General features: G+C 44.0%; 1 protein-coding gene across 4 annotated transcripts in view; it reads left to right on the forward strand.

Annotated features, from left to right (window-relative positions):
* Nucleotides 1-12,066, forward strand: part of LSP1 (lymphocyte specific protein 1) — a 267,129-nt gene that overhangs the window by 153,771 nt on the left and 101,292 nt on the right. The window lies entirely within an intron of this gene.

Here is a 12,066-nt window from a genome sequence, read left to right on the forward strand (position 1 = left end):
TACTTTGCTTCCACCTGCACTCCATCAACCCTTTGTCGACTCCATCACTCTGCTGCATTCCCATTTTACTTCTACTTTCTCTAACCCACCTGTCTCTTATCTTGGTCTACTCTCGTATTTTTTATTGTCTTATCATGTTTATAGCCCCTCTGGACATAGCAAGAGTTATGGCACTTTACAGAGAACATTAAAGAGCAAACACAGTTTAATCAAGATGGAGGTTTGGATTAACCTGGTTGACCACACAGTCCAAGAACCGTGTTGAGGAATAGGAATAGCCTAGAAATGAGCCTTTGACATGTTTCCTAAATTTGGGTGGGTGAATTCAGTTTTCCAAGATAGGGGGGGCTTCCAGATTGAGGTGGCGGCTCTGGAGAAGGATTGCTTTTATGCAGAGGACGTTTTTAACTTTGTTGTTTCAAGTAGAAGTAAGCCTTGACTCCGGAGTCCTCTTGTTCTGCTGAGCTATTGAGCAGGCTAGCTAACCAGGGAAGAGTATTGTCATGAAAGACTGTACAGCTCAGGCAGAAGTGTTGGTTCGAACTGTCACCTGTCCACAATGTGGAGCCAATGGAGATCGGGGTGTAGGGATCTGATGTGATCAAATTTGCATGCAGACTGGAGTCTTAATACTGCTTTGAGTATGGCAATAAATGTGTGCACCCCCATGGGCCGCTTTTCCAAAGTACAGACAGGCCTTGATTAGTTAATGGGTGGCTGCTTTGAGGTGACTTGGGGCATGAAATGGGGGTTTTCTTCACAGTGTGGGGATTAAAGTTTGCTGTTTGTTGTTGATATGCGAGGGCAAGTGACTTACAGAACGTAGGTTTTAAGGGAAAATCTTCTAGATTCAGGGATTCTAAGATCGTATCATCAAGTTGACGTTTGGGAGAGGTTGTGAGAAAGAGGAATTGGGTTTCTGGGGGTTTAGAAGAACATTCCCTAACTTCCAAGTTCATAGACAGGAGAAGTAATTCTTCACTATAGCAATGCCTTAGATTCTTGAGGTTTTCATGTACATTTGAGTGTTGTCGACAAAGATGAGGAGCAACACCCTCGTCGTTTAGAAGCTAACCGCGTGGCTCCATCTAAAGATTGAATAACCTGGGTGCCTGGATTGAATGAGAAGTTACTCCAGCTACTGTTTTGGCTACAGTGGATGTGTGGTTGTCCATCTTCACAATTTGATGCCTGTAGAAAATGGAGAGATGAAAACCAACTCGAGACCTTGCCACTGAGGTCCATGCAATGTTCTGTGTTGAAGTAGCCTGCCATAGTCCATTTTGACAAAGACAGGGAGTCGCGCAATACTATTAAGCAAGCATCTCCTTTGTTAGTAACTTAATGTTCGTCATCAGGCACTTTTGGTGTTGCTGTTTCTCTGCTAAACCATCTGTGAGGCCATATTGGTTAACTGCTGGAAAGCACTCCTTCGTAATAACCCTTCTTTAACTTTGTGTCAACAGTTTTTTTTTTTCTATGTTTTTTTTTTCCCCAGCCAGGGCAGGGTTGAAACCGGACAGTAGTAAGTGGTTAGGAAGGAAAAGATAAATCTTTTTGTTATGATAGGAGTGATTAGACTGGTCTCTTGGGAGTTTGGAATGTGTCTTTGTCGAAGGAAGTATTGATCAGATTGTGCCAAGTGTCTTGGATGGTGGAAACTTTGTCATTGATCATTTTCCCTGGAATGGGGACCATTTTAGATGACAGATTAAATTAACTAGACCCTTGGTTGATGTAGGTGGGGAGGATTCTCATGTGAGTGACTATTTAGGAGTACTAGCTGGAGACACTGTATTTATGTCGAAATGCTTCTTAGTCATACTTGATCAGATTTTTCCTCACTTATTAACCAATAAAATAATAAATACACATCAGTCTTCCCTTTGTTCAGACTAGTATAATGTCAATAGCCTGTACTGGCAGTGCCAGCTGAGGCGACACACGTGTTTTTGTACAGCAAGAAAGCTAAGACAATTGGGGATCCCATTGCTGAATGGTTTTACCCAGACCTAGAACCTGCCCTGAAAATGCCTACGTCACCATGCATCCCTTGGGTTTTGTCTCCATTCGTACCAAAGTTATTGTTCTACAACAACAAATATTGTGTGTGGCAGTGATCCTAAGGAATATGTACTTTAAGATAGGAGTATAGGTGTATCAAGGGGTATTAAACTTATGCTTTCTTATACACCCGCTACCCTTCAAACTGATTAAATCGTTATTGCGCATAACGGCAGAAGGCAAGTCCAGAATAGGCCCAGGTCATGAAAAAATATTCTTAAGAAATTCACAAATGCGTTTTCTAAATTGTGAGTACCAGCTTTCTTAAAATGCTTTTATTTGCCCTTCCCCCTGAAATGTTCCCCATTATTTTCCATCCTATAATCTGACTCTACAAACTTCAGTGGTCTATCACGGGACTCTGGTTGCATTGGGGGCTAAAAAAGTGCTCACTTTCTGTGCTATTGAAGTCGTTGGTGGCTATATGACCGTGTCTGGGGGTACCACATTGTTACTGTAAGCTTGGGTGAGGCCTACTGGCCCCCTAAGAAATCCAAACAGTTGTCTGTAACAAGACTTTTGTATTTCTTATGCTGAGAGCATGATTTGTTGTAAAATCTTTGCTTTATGCGTGTGATCCCTCTATGAAGGGTTATGCTCGCAATTGGGTAGCTGGCTTCCTGGCTACTACGTAACTTCCTCCCTGGTCAACGACTCGGGCCTTTCTATGCGTTGTCAAGGTTATTGGGAGGTTACTGTAGACCATAAACACTCAGGCCTGGAAGATGCTAGCCAAAATGCTCTCCTCTTTTACTGGCTAGATATTTTTAATTTCAAATAAAGATCCTCTCTGAATGGATGCTAGACAATTGAACAACTGCCCTGAACAATGTGTGAGTATCAGAATTTTCCAGATAGTGCTTTAAGGTTAATTTAGGACCTGAGAAAATCTGACGAGGCTTTCCAGAATTTGGCAGCGGTCTGGTGCTGTTTCCATTTGCATATGGAACCAAGAGATAGGATGCAGAAATCGGCAGACAACTCTCTGATGTTGAAGAGCGAAAGGACCGCATATGGGGATACACCACTGTTCGATCAACATTGGCTGGGGAGCCGATGGTTTACATTTCTACATACTGGTATCGTACATGAATACGAGAGGTTGGATTTCAGTGTAGTCGAACGAAAGTTGGTTTGGCAAGTAATGGAAGTTGTCATCCTTCTCTTAACAGACAACTACAGTTTCGGGCAGGTACCAAAAAACATAGGGCATCCTGGCTGTCACGTCCATGGTGGATGAAAATGGTCTGCAGGCAAACTGCCATCTTGTCAGACCCACATACAACATTGTAACGTTTAGGGCCCTAGACCCTCCTGCAGCCATACAAAGGACACAGAAACATAGTTGGGGTAACTGGAACTGGCCTAGGGCACATGCGGCCGGCCCCTTTAATTGGCAGGGTCACCTGACCGGTGACATCTGTGATGGATGGATGGGTGTGGGGTGAGTATAGAGGCCATCCCTCTGTGAGTGGCTGGTCACATACGGCATATGCTGGAACACTATAATGTGTCCAGTAGATCACTAGAAGTATCCTCTATGGATACCTACCGTTCTGCAAACGATCTCCTGGTGTCTTGTGTGTTAAACCTTTGTGAAACCCCACACACCACATATGCTCTAGGAAAGGCAGAAACACCAGCCATGGGGCCCTGGGCAGAATTACACAGAAGGGTAGCAGGCAGCCTCTCCACAATGGCTGCAGGTAAAAAGGCTATTATGTCTGTTCTAACTATCAGCTGGTGTCCATCTGTTGTCATCCTATCTTGGTCATCTCTGTGCAGTAGCATTCCTTGATTATGGCGAGGTCTTGCTTTAGGTCTACTCCCTGGTTTTATCATCGATGGTGTAAAATCCATTGAATGCCTGCACTTAATTGTCTATCTGATGTCACGTACCCTGTGAAGTCCTATGGTCGCACCCCATCCTTCATTATATAGAACAGTGATACTCCAAGTACGACCCGGGGGCCACACTATCATCTTTAAAAATTAAGGTGTTTCTAAAGTTAGGCGGTGCAGGGCACCCTAGCGACTTCATTTTAACTTCAGAATTCGAAAGTGTATTTAATTAACATGGAAAACTGTTTCACCTTAGTAAATCATATCATGTCAGTGCATTGAGAAGTATTTTTTAAAAAAGATTGATTTCCAACATAAATGTAGAAACCATCATGCTCCCTCCACCCCACCCTGGCAAGTTAGTTATTATGTGCACCCTTTTGTTGGCTGGGATAGCTATTCTACATGAACAACACTATAGTTTAGTTTATTAAGTCAAACACAGGAGAAGTGCACATCCTGAAATGATGTATTTCAAGGTCCTCTTATATGTGATAATGGCGAAAAAGGGCCGGTCTCCTCGCCCCTAGAGGATAGGTTGTTGGACAGTAACCTCCAGGTAAAAGCCATTTCATTGACTTACCGTGAAATCCTGAATAACATGCCAGACACCCGAGAGAAAACTTGCGCAAAATGGGTAGATGACGTAGGGGACATTAATGATGATGACTGGCAGGAAGCCCAGGCTTCTCCCTGCGAGGTGGCGATCCGCTCCCGTTTCAAACTTATCCAACCTAAACTTCTCCACCGGGCATACTATACTAGCTCAGCACTTGTCAAAATGGGGATACTAGACTACCCGGCCTGTCCCCGGGGATGCGGTCACACCGGTACCTACATACACCAATGGTGGGAATGCCAAATCCTTCAGAAATACTGGGTTATGTTTATATCTTCTGTGTCCCGGATAAGTAATGCACCCATAGATGTCTCCCCCTGGCTTGGTCTTCTGAATATCTGGGAAGCCACGGACTTGTCACAGACCGAGAAGTTTTGGGTCTCTTTGAGCTGCATGGTGGCGAAGCATAATATAGCTAGAACATGGAAGGGAGGGGTTAAGCCAAAATACATTGACTGAGAGTTAGATATGGATTGGTGCATGCAAACGGAGAGGGTTATCTATGAGAGCAGGGGATGCCTGCATAAATGGACTAAAATCCGGGGCCCCTGGAACGAGAGCAGAGGTTTGCTATGATCCTCACTCATCAATTGATAAGGGGGGATATTTAGTGTTTTGAATACCATGTGGGCTATGAAACATGTGATTGCACTGTGGACGCTGTGCTAGAATTTGTTTTTATTGTACTAATATATTGCTACTATCTAAAAATGGTGATGACTGCTCCGCACTGCACCTGTATTGTTTGTTATGTTTTTATGTTTAGTTTCTCAATAAAAGTGGGGCAAAATAAGTTCTGAAGATCACATAATTTGAGCAAGTGGAGAAACCAAGCTTGATCCCAGGTTTTCTTGGTCCACATTGTGCAATTCAATTTAGCTACTAGATGGACATGCCTCACTTCCTCTACATCCAGCCCCCCCTCCACTACCACCACCACTCCACTTGCATCTGTGGAGCCCTTGGTCACTGATAACACATATCAACGTGGGGGGAGGACTAAGGGAAGTTTTAACAAAGCAATAGACCAGCAGGTTGTGTTTCCCCTAAAGACAAATTATCACAACACTAATACAACCTGGGTCTGTGGCTGAGCAAAGAAAATACACAAAATGGTCAAGGTAAACCCCATTCTCAATGTGACGACTCTATAAGAGAGCACTTCCTTCAACAGGACTCATCAATCACTTAAGGTGGTTAATTGTTATTATCATCTGGTTCTGTGTACTCCAACCAGCTGGACCAGTTCATGAAGCAGTGATCTGGTCACTAGCCTAGAAGGAGCAACCAAGGAGGATTGTCACCTGATCTCTCACGAGTATTGTCTCGGATGAAGTCCTACCCATAGATCAAAGGTGGGAGATCCTAAAGTCAGCAGTAAAATCATAATGGTGGGAATTAAAAATGGCTAAGGGTACTCAAAGGTTCTTTATTAGTAGAGGACCCCTGTCACGTTTAAAAAGCAAAATGGCAATATGGCATAAATTAATTTGACATTATGCTATTGTCCATAGCAAGTACGGTCAACATGTTTCTGCCCTCAATCGATCAAAAGTATCAGGGCTTTCGTCAGGACCTATAATACTGTTGTGGTTTCTATGTGAAAACGTGTAAACAAAGAATTCAAAAAGTAGGGGTGTGTGGATAAACTATTCCTACCGCACCGGTCAGGTCAGAAGCAATCAAAACCGGATACCTGTGGAAAAAATGAAAAAGAAACAATAACCCAATGTGTAAACATGCTCAACCAGAGGTCAAAAATCCTAAATGACCTAAAAACGCATTTACTAATGCTTAATGGCACTCAATACTGTTAATTTTGAATTGCACTTACCCATAACAAGTGGGTACTGCCCTCACCTCAACCTGGTCTCGACTCAGGGAAAGGGGCCCCGCTCTAAAAAGACAGAACAGTAGGAGAAAGAGAAAACAGGTTGCAACTGGTTGTACCTGAAAAAACTCTCCTCTTAAAAGCATGGTTTTAAAACATGAGAAATGCACCAACGTATCCCAATGAAAAGGCAGATATGGTCAAAGAAAGTCACTAAAGTAAAGAAATATTTTAATATTTTAATATTTCAAAGAAAGCTGTGCCACGTGTCCCAAAACAATTAAGTATTCACTATCGTACTGGTTATATGATGAACTGAGCCAGTAGACGTGAAACATAGAGGCACAAACTGCAAAGACTGATAAAGCAAGTCCCAGATCTCTAAAAGATGTTAAAGTCACGCCAAACGTACCGAATAGACTGGTATACAAAGGAGGAAGTGGTCAAGAGCACTCACTATGACCTCCCTGCGATAGCGTATGCACAAGAGAGATGAATAAGCAAAACTAATATAAGACAAAACAAGACCCTGATCGCACAAAAGTCTGGCACGCACACAATCAAAACGCAAGGAGCTGGGAAGGAAATTTTTTTTTCATTTTTTCCACAGGTATCCGGTTTTGATTGCTTCTGACCTGACCGGTGCGGTAGGAATAGTTTATCCACACACCCCTACTTTTTGAATTCTTTGTTTACACGTTTTCACATAGAAACCACAGCAGTATTATAGGTCCTGACGAAAGCCCTGATACTTTTGATCGATTGAGGGCAGAAACATGTTGACCGTACTTGCTATGGACAATAGCATAATGTCAAATTAATTTATGCCATATTGCCATTTTGCTTTTTAAACGTGACAGGGGTCCTCTACTAATAAAGAACCTTTGAGTACCCTTAGCCATTTTTAATTCCCACCATTATGATTTTACTGCTGACTTTAGGATCTCCCACCTTTGATCTATGGGTAGGACTTCATCCGAGACAATACTCGTGAGAGATCAGGTGACAATCCTCCTTGGTTGCTCCTTCTAGGCTAGTGACCAGATCACTGCTTCATGAACTGGTCCAGCTGGTTGGAGTACACAGACCCAGATGATAATAACAATTAACCACCTTAAGTGATTGATGGGTCCTGTTGAAGGAAGTGCTCTCTTATAGAGTCGTCACATTGAGAATGGGGTTTACCTTGACCATTTTGTGTATTTTATTTGCTCAGCCACAGACCCAGGTTGTATTAGTGTTGTGATAATGAGCCCTTGGTCACACCATTGACCAAACATTTTGGCCCATCAGGCAATGTTTGCGAGCTCCCATGATCTAGAAGAAAAAAGGGGAATAGGACTCCTTGGACCATCAGAGCATGTCTTTATCATACCCGGTTAGAACTCCAATTATTGTGGGTTGGTCTTCTGATCCCCAGCTAAGTAGCCCAATACCTGAAATGGGAAAATGTTGTCCTTGAGTGCAGGAAGCCATTTAAACTAGCCGCCAGGGCTGTCTTGGACCTTGGAGAAATTGACAGTAATCTAGTCCAGTGATTTCCCCACCAAAGCAGAGTTCCCAATTCACCATCTTGGTGCTAGTTACCTCCTCCTATGTTCCTGCTTCTGGCCTCATGGACAAATACAGCAGAGGGGTTGAGCCAGTGTTAGTGCACTGGAGGTGCCTGTGCTCCACCCATGACAGGTGTTGCTCCTACACATAATACATGTCTTTGGGTCGTAAGGAAACAGTATTTACATTAGTAGCAGATGCCTTTCTTAAGCTCATACGTGATAGATGTTCAGGTCTGCTCCACCAAGTCTAGTGCATTTTAATGCCCTCGATTAATCATGCATTGTGAATGTACATAAGCAATACTTTATGAACCACACAAAGAAATTGCAGTGCACTTTCTTGAGAATCGTGCCCTTTGCTATACGTCACCCAGGGAATCCAATTCGACTCAAGCCATCATCTGGCCTAATTGAAGTACAGCTTGGAAGACTCTAGATGGCCTAGGACTAGTTACAGCAAACCTGAGTCTAAAACCTAGTGTACAGATGAACGTTCCATCCATGGTGAATGAGAGGGCACACTCTGCGCTCCATGTGCTCCAGCTCGTCATCACTTCTAAAGACGATACGAACTGAATGTATCTTCAATGCCCCAACGCATTTAAAGCTTCTTTGCAGATGTTCAGGGGCTTCTGGTCTGAACCACAGGGAAGCAGCAATGTCAAACCATCCTCCATGGTTGAAGAATGATCAGTAGTTTTGAGTACTATCGCTCCTGTCGCATCATCCATGACTGCATGGAAGAATTTAAACTTGGAAAAATATTTCTTGCCAATTTCTCCTTGACCCTGTATCGGGGTCAATATTCATGCCCCCAGTGACTAATTAAAGAAAGAGCACACGTGCTTTGACACCCAATAGGCTAGCAGCGATTCCCTCACTCCCTTTTGCCTCTTCAATCCTTTTTCCTTTCTCACTCCTTCCTCCCCTACCTACATCTGTATTCCCTCCTCTATATCCTTTTCCTTCTCTCCCAAATCTTTCCTTCACAATATATTTCTCTCTTGCTCGCCCTTTGGTTCTCTGACTTGCTCCCACCCGCCCAAATTCGAGGGTGATGGGCTATTTATATGCTTGTCTGGGTATTTCTGCTGCACTAAATTAGAAATCCAGTGAGGAGAAACCTAAGCATCTACAGTGGGAGTGGATATACGGTTGGCCTACTAATTCCAAAGGGGTTAAATACAGTGGAAGAAATGCATTTTTCAATGAATACGTAATCCTAGAAGGGCAGCTCAGAAGTGACATTGGTACATAGTTTGCACAGTAAGTGCTACCATTGCAGACCGCAGTCTGCCTGCCTAAATGGTGGAAATGCAAACTATAAATTCATCTAAAAAGGCATCAGATGAAGCTGGAGGGTCTGGGAGAGGAAACCGCGCTGGGAAAGCGATGTCAAGTCTGATGGCCACATACGTAGTCTGTTGTCAAGAGAAAGCAGGGCGTGAATACACTCGCAGAGCCACATTAGCAGCTTCTGGGATTCATGGCAGCAGAATTAAAAATACTTTGTGAGACTAAAATGTTTCAGTGATTTAGAAGTGCAAATGTACACTCTGATCTTCACTCAGATGAAACATGACCTTGGATATGTTTCAGGCGTGAATGCAATGTGTAAAAGACTGCCGTAGCAGACTGGCAGATGGTGCAGGGAAATCACTTGGAACAATCCAGAACTACTCCATGGTGGTTAATCTACACATTGTGTGTAAAATACAAAGGTGATCGTGGTAATGAATGCTCATTCATTCACTCACGCGGATGGGACGGGTACGCCAGAGGTCACATTTAATACGCGTACCAATGTAACCAAAATGCATGCTCTGGAATGGGAGGACATTCCAAGGTCACCTTCTCTACCTGTGGGCAGAGTCAACAGCCTCTGGGACAGCAGCTGGTGACACGTGCCCTAACGGAACTTTCCTATGTGGCAGATTGGAAAAGGCTGCGGCTTGGCCTCGATTAGAGTGTCGCCCTCCCAGCGTTGGTCGAGTGTCTCCTCGCTGCTTTCTCTATATCCATGACTAATGCTGCACGCCTCCCGAATAAGGTCATCGTTGTGAGTCTCTGCCAGACTGCTGTTTCTTGTCCACTCTTACTGTTTAGTAAATAATTCCTGGCCTTTCCTTTTCATACTTTAAATGATAAATATTTGCTTTTCCTGGATTTCCTGTTCTATAAACATCTTTTCGACTCTCCATTTGGCATGGGCTGAGAGGTTCAGAGACACACTCTTCTCCTTAGACTACTCCTTGAAGAGAGATTGCCATCTAGCCGGGTGAGGAGCCCTTGTCGGAAACGAAAAAAAATCCAATAATGCATTCTTGCAAGGCCTAAAATACAAATATTGCAAAAACTGTCTTGCTCATATAATTTATTTAATGGCCCCTTACACTGGCTCACCACGTCCAGGTCTGGCCATTTTCAATTTATCCTTAATTTACAACTTTTATGGCAGCGTTGGCTCTGTCAAGACCTAATATCAGGGCCGGACTGGCCGTAGCGGACACCGGGCAATCCCCTGGTGCGCCACACGAGTGGGAGACGGTTTTGGGCCCCTGGTGGCCGTTTTTGTTACAGGGCCGTTTTTGCAGCATACTGAAAACCGTCCCTGGCAAAGAGCTCGGCGGCTCCCCCAAGCGCCGGGGGCCCGGCCGAGCACTTTGCCAGGGCTGGTTTTGGTTCCCAGTCCGGCCCTGCCTAATATATGCCAACAATGCTTACAATACAACAAAACTTGCTTCATTCTGAAAGGGCTTTGGGTCAGCTGTCTTCACCCAGGGTCTTGTTTGGGTGGGCCCACAGCATTGACTTGGTGCTGTGCCCACTAGGTTTTAGATCAGCCCAGTGTATTTCGAGGATGGTTGCATTAAGATAGAATCCCTGTGAAAACATTTTTATGTTATACAAGTTAAATGCAAAAAAGTAAATCACCCTTTCGGCCCCTGAGGCCCTCGCCTCCATACCGCCCCCTTCTGTGACTACCCCTTGTAGCTTCACTGAGCTTCTGACAGCTTGTGTGGAGGAAGAAACAAAAAAGTACTTCTCCATAAACGCTTTTTCTCCTCATGTGATGCAACTTAAATGTAAAACAAAATGCATTTTTGAGGACACAAAAACCCTTCAAACCTTCCCTACTCCATACAGATGCTAACACCACCTCCCAACACCACCATCGAGGAGCATTTGTCCGCTGGCGCAATGGGTAGTACACATGCAGTAATCCCCAAGAGCAGAAACACAGTTCTTGTGACCATTCTGTCAAACATGCACACGTTTTCACCTCACCTGGAGCTGTGTGTGTCCACTTGGCCTCCAGACAATCGACTGGTCATGTCTGGTGGGGTGTGGGGGGAGGAGGGGGGGAAATCACCAATGCTGTGCTTCGACTATTTAAATAGTGCACGCTTGATGAGGGGCAAGCACTGGCAATTCCAATAGTATGGGCTTTTTAAGTGCTAATGCATGAAAACTCAAGAGTGCCTTTGTGCTTTTCTGTCTTTGCAGTCATACCACTTTAAAGACAAACCTGTTAGCATTGCCAATGCTTGTTGAGTCATCTACTGCTACATGATCAGATATTCCACATTTTTTTCTCTCATCTTACGGTCACGTGCTAAAGCTATCCCACATCTTTGTCCCTTATATTTGCCTATCACAGGCCTCTAGGTATTCTGCAAACTTCCCCATGACATCAGGTATTTAGCAGCTCTGTCTCCTGCCTTAGTCTGTGAAATGCTGGCAGGTATTTTTCAGATCCATCTCTAGTCTGACACTGTCGCACAATCCCAGATAATTTTTAGCTATGTCTCTCGTCTTACTATATTGCATGGTTCTCGGTAATCTCTAGCTCACCAGTCTTCTGTCGCACGCCAGCAGGTATTCTGATGTATTCTCTCTTCTTACTGTATTGCTAGTATAGAGCACATACAAATGGAATTGCCCAAAGGTGCATAGCAAAGCCTTCTTCTTGGCAGTGCTAACACAGAAGGGACAGGATGGTCAAGGACTTATAGGCTGCAGAGAAGAATGGCTCAGCAAGGTTTGTAGGGGCTGAGGGGAAATGCCCAGCATGGGTTCTCTGCAAGGTATTATTTATGAATAGTTATTTTTGTGATTTTACATAGCGTCCGCTTGGCCCATGGGAATCTGAG

Source organism: Triturus cristatus, chromosome 3_1, assembly GCF_964204655.1.
Source record: "Triturus cristatus chromosome 3_1, aTriCri1.1, whole genome shotgun sequence".
Lineage (NCBI taxonomy): Eukaryota > Metazoa > Chordata > Amphibia > Caudata > Salamandridae > Triturus > Triturus cristatus.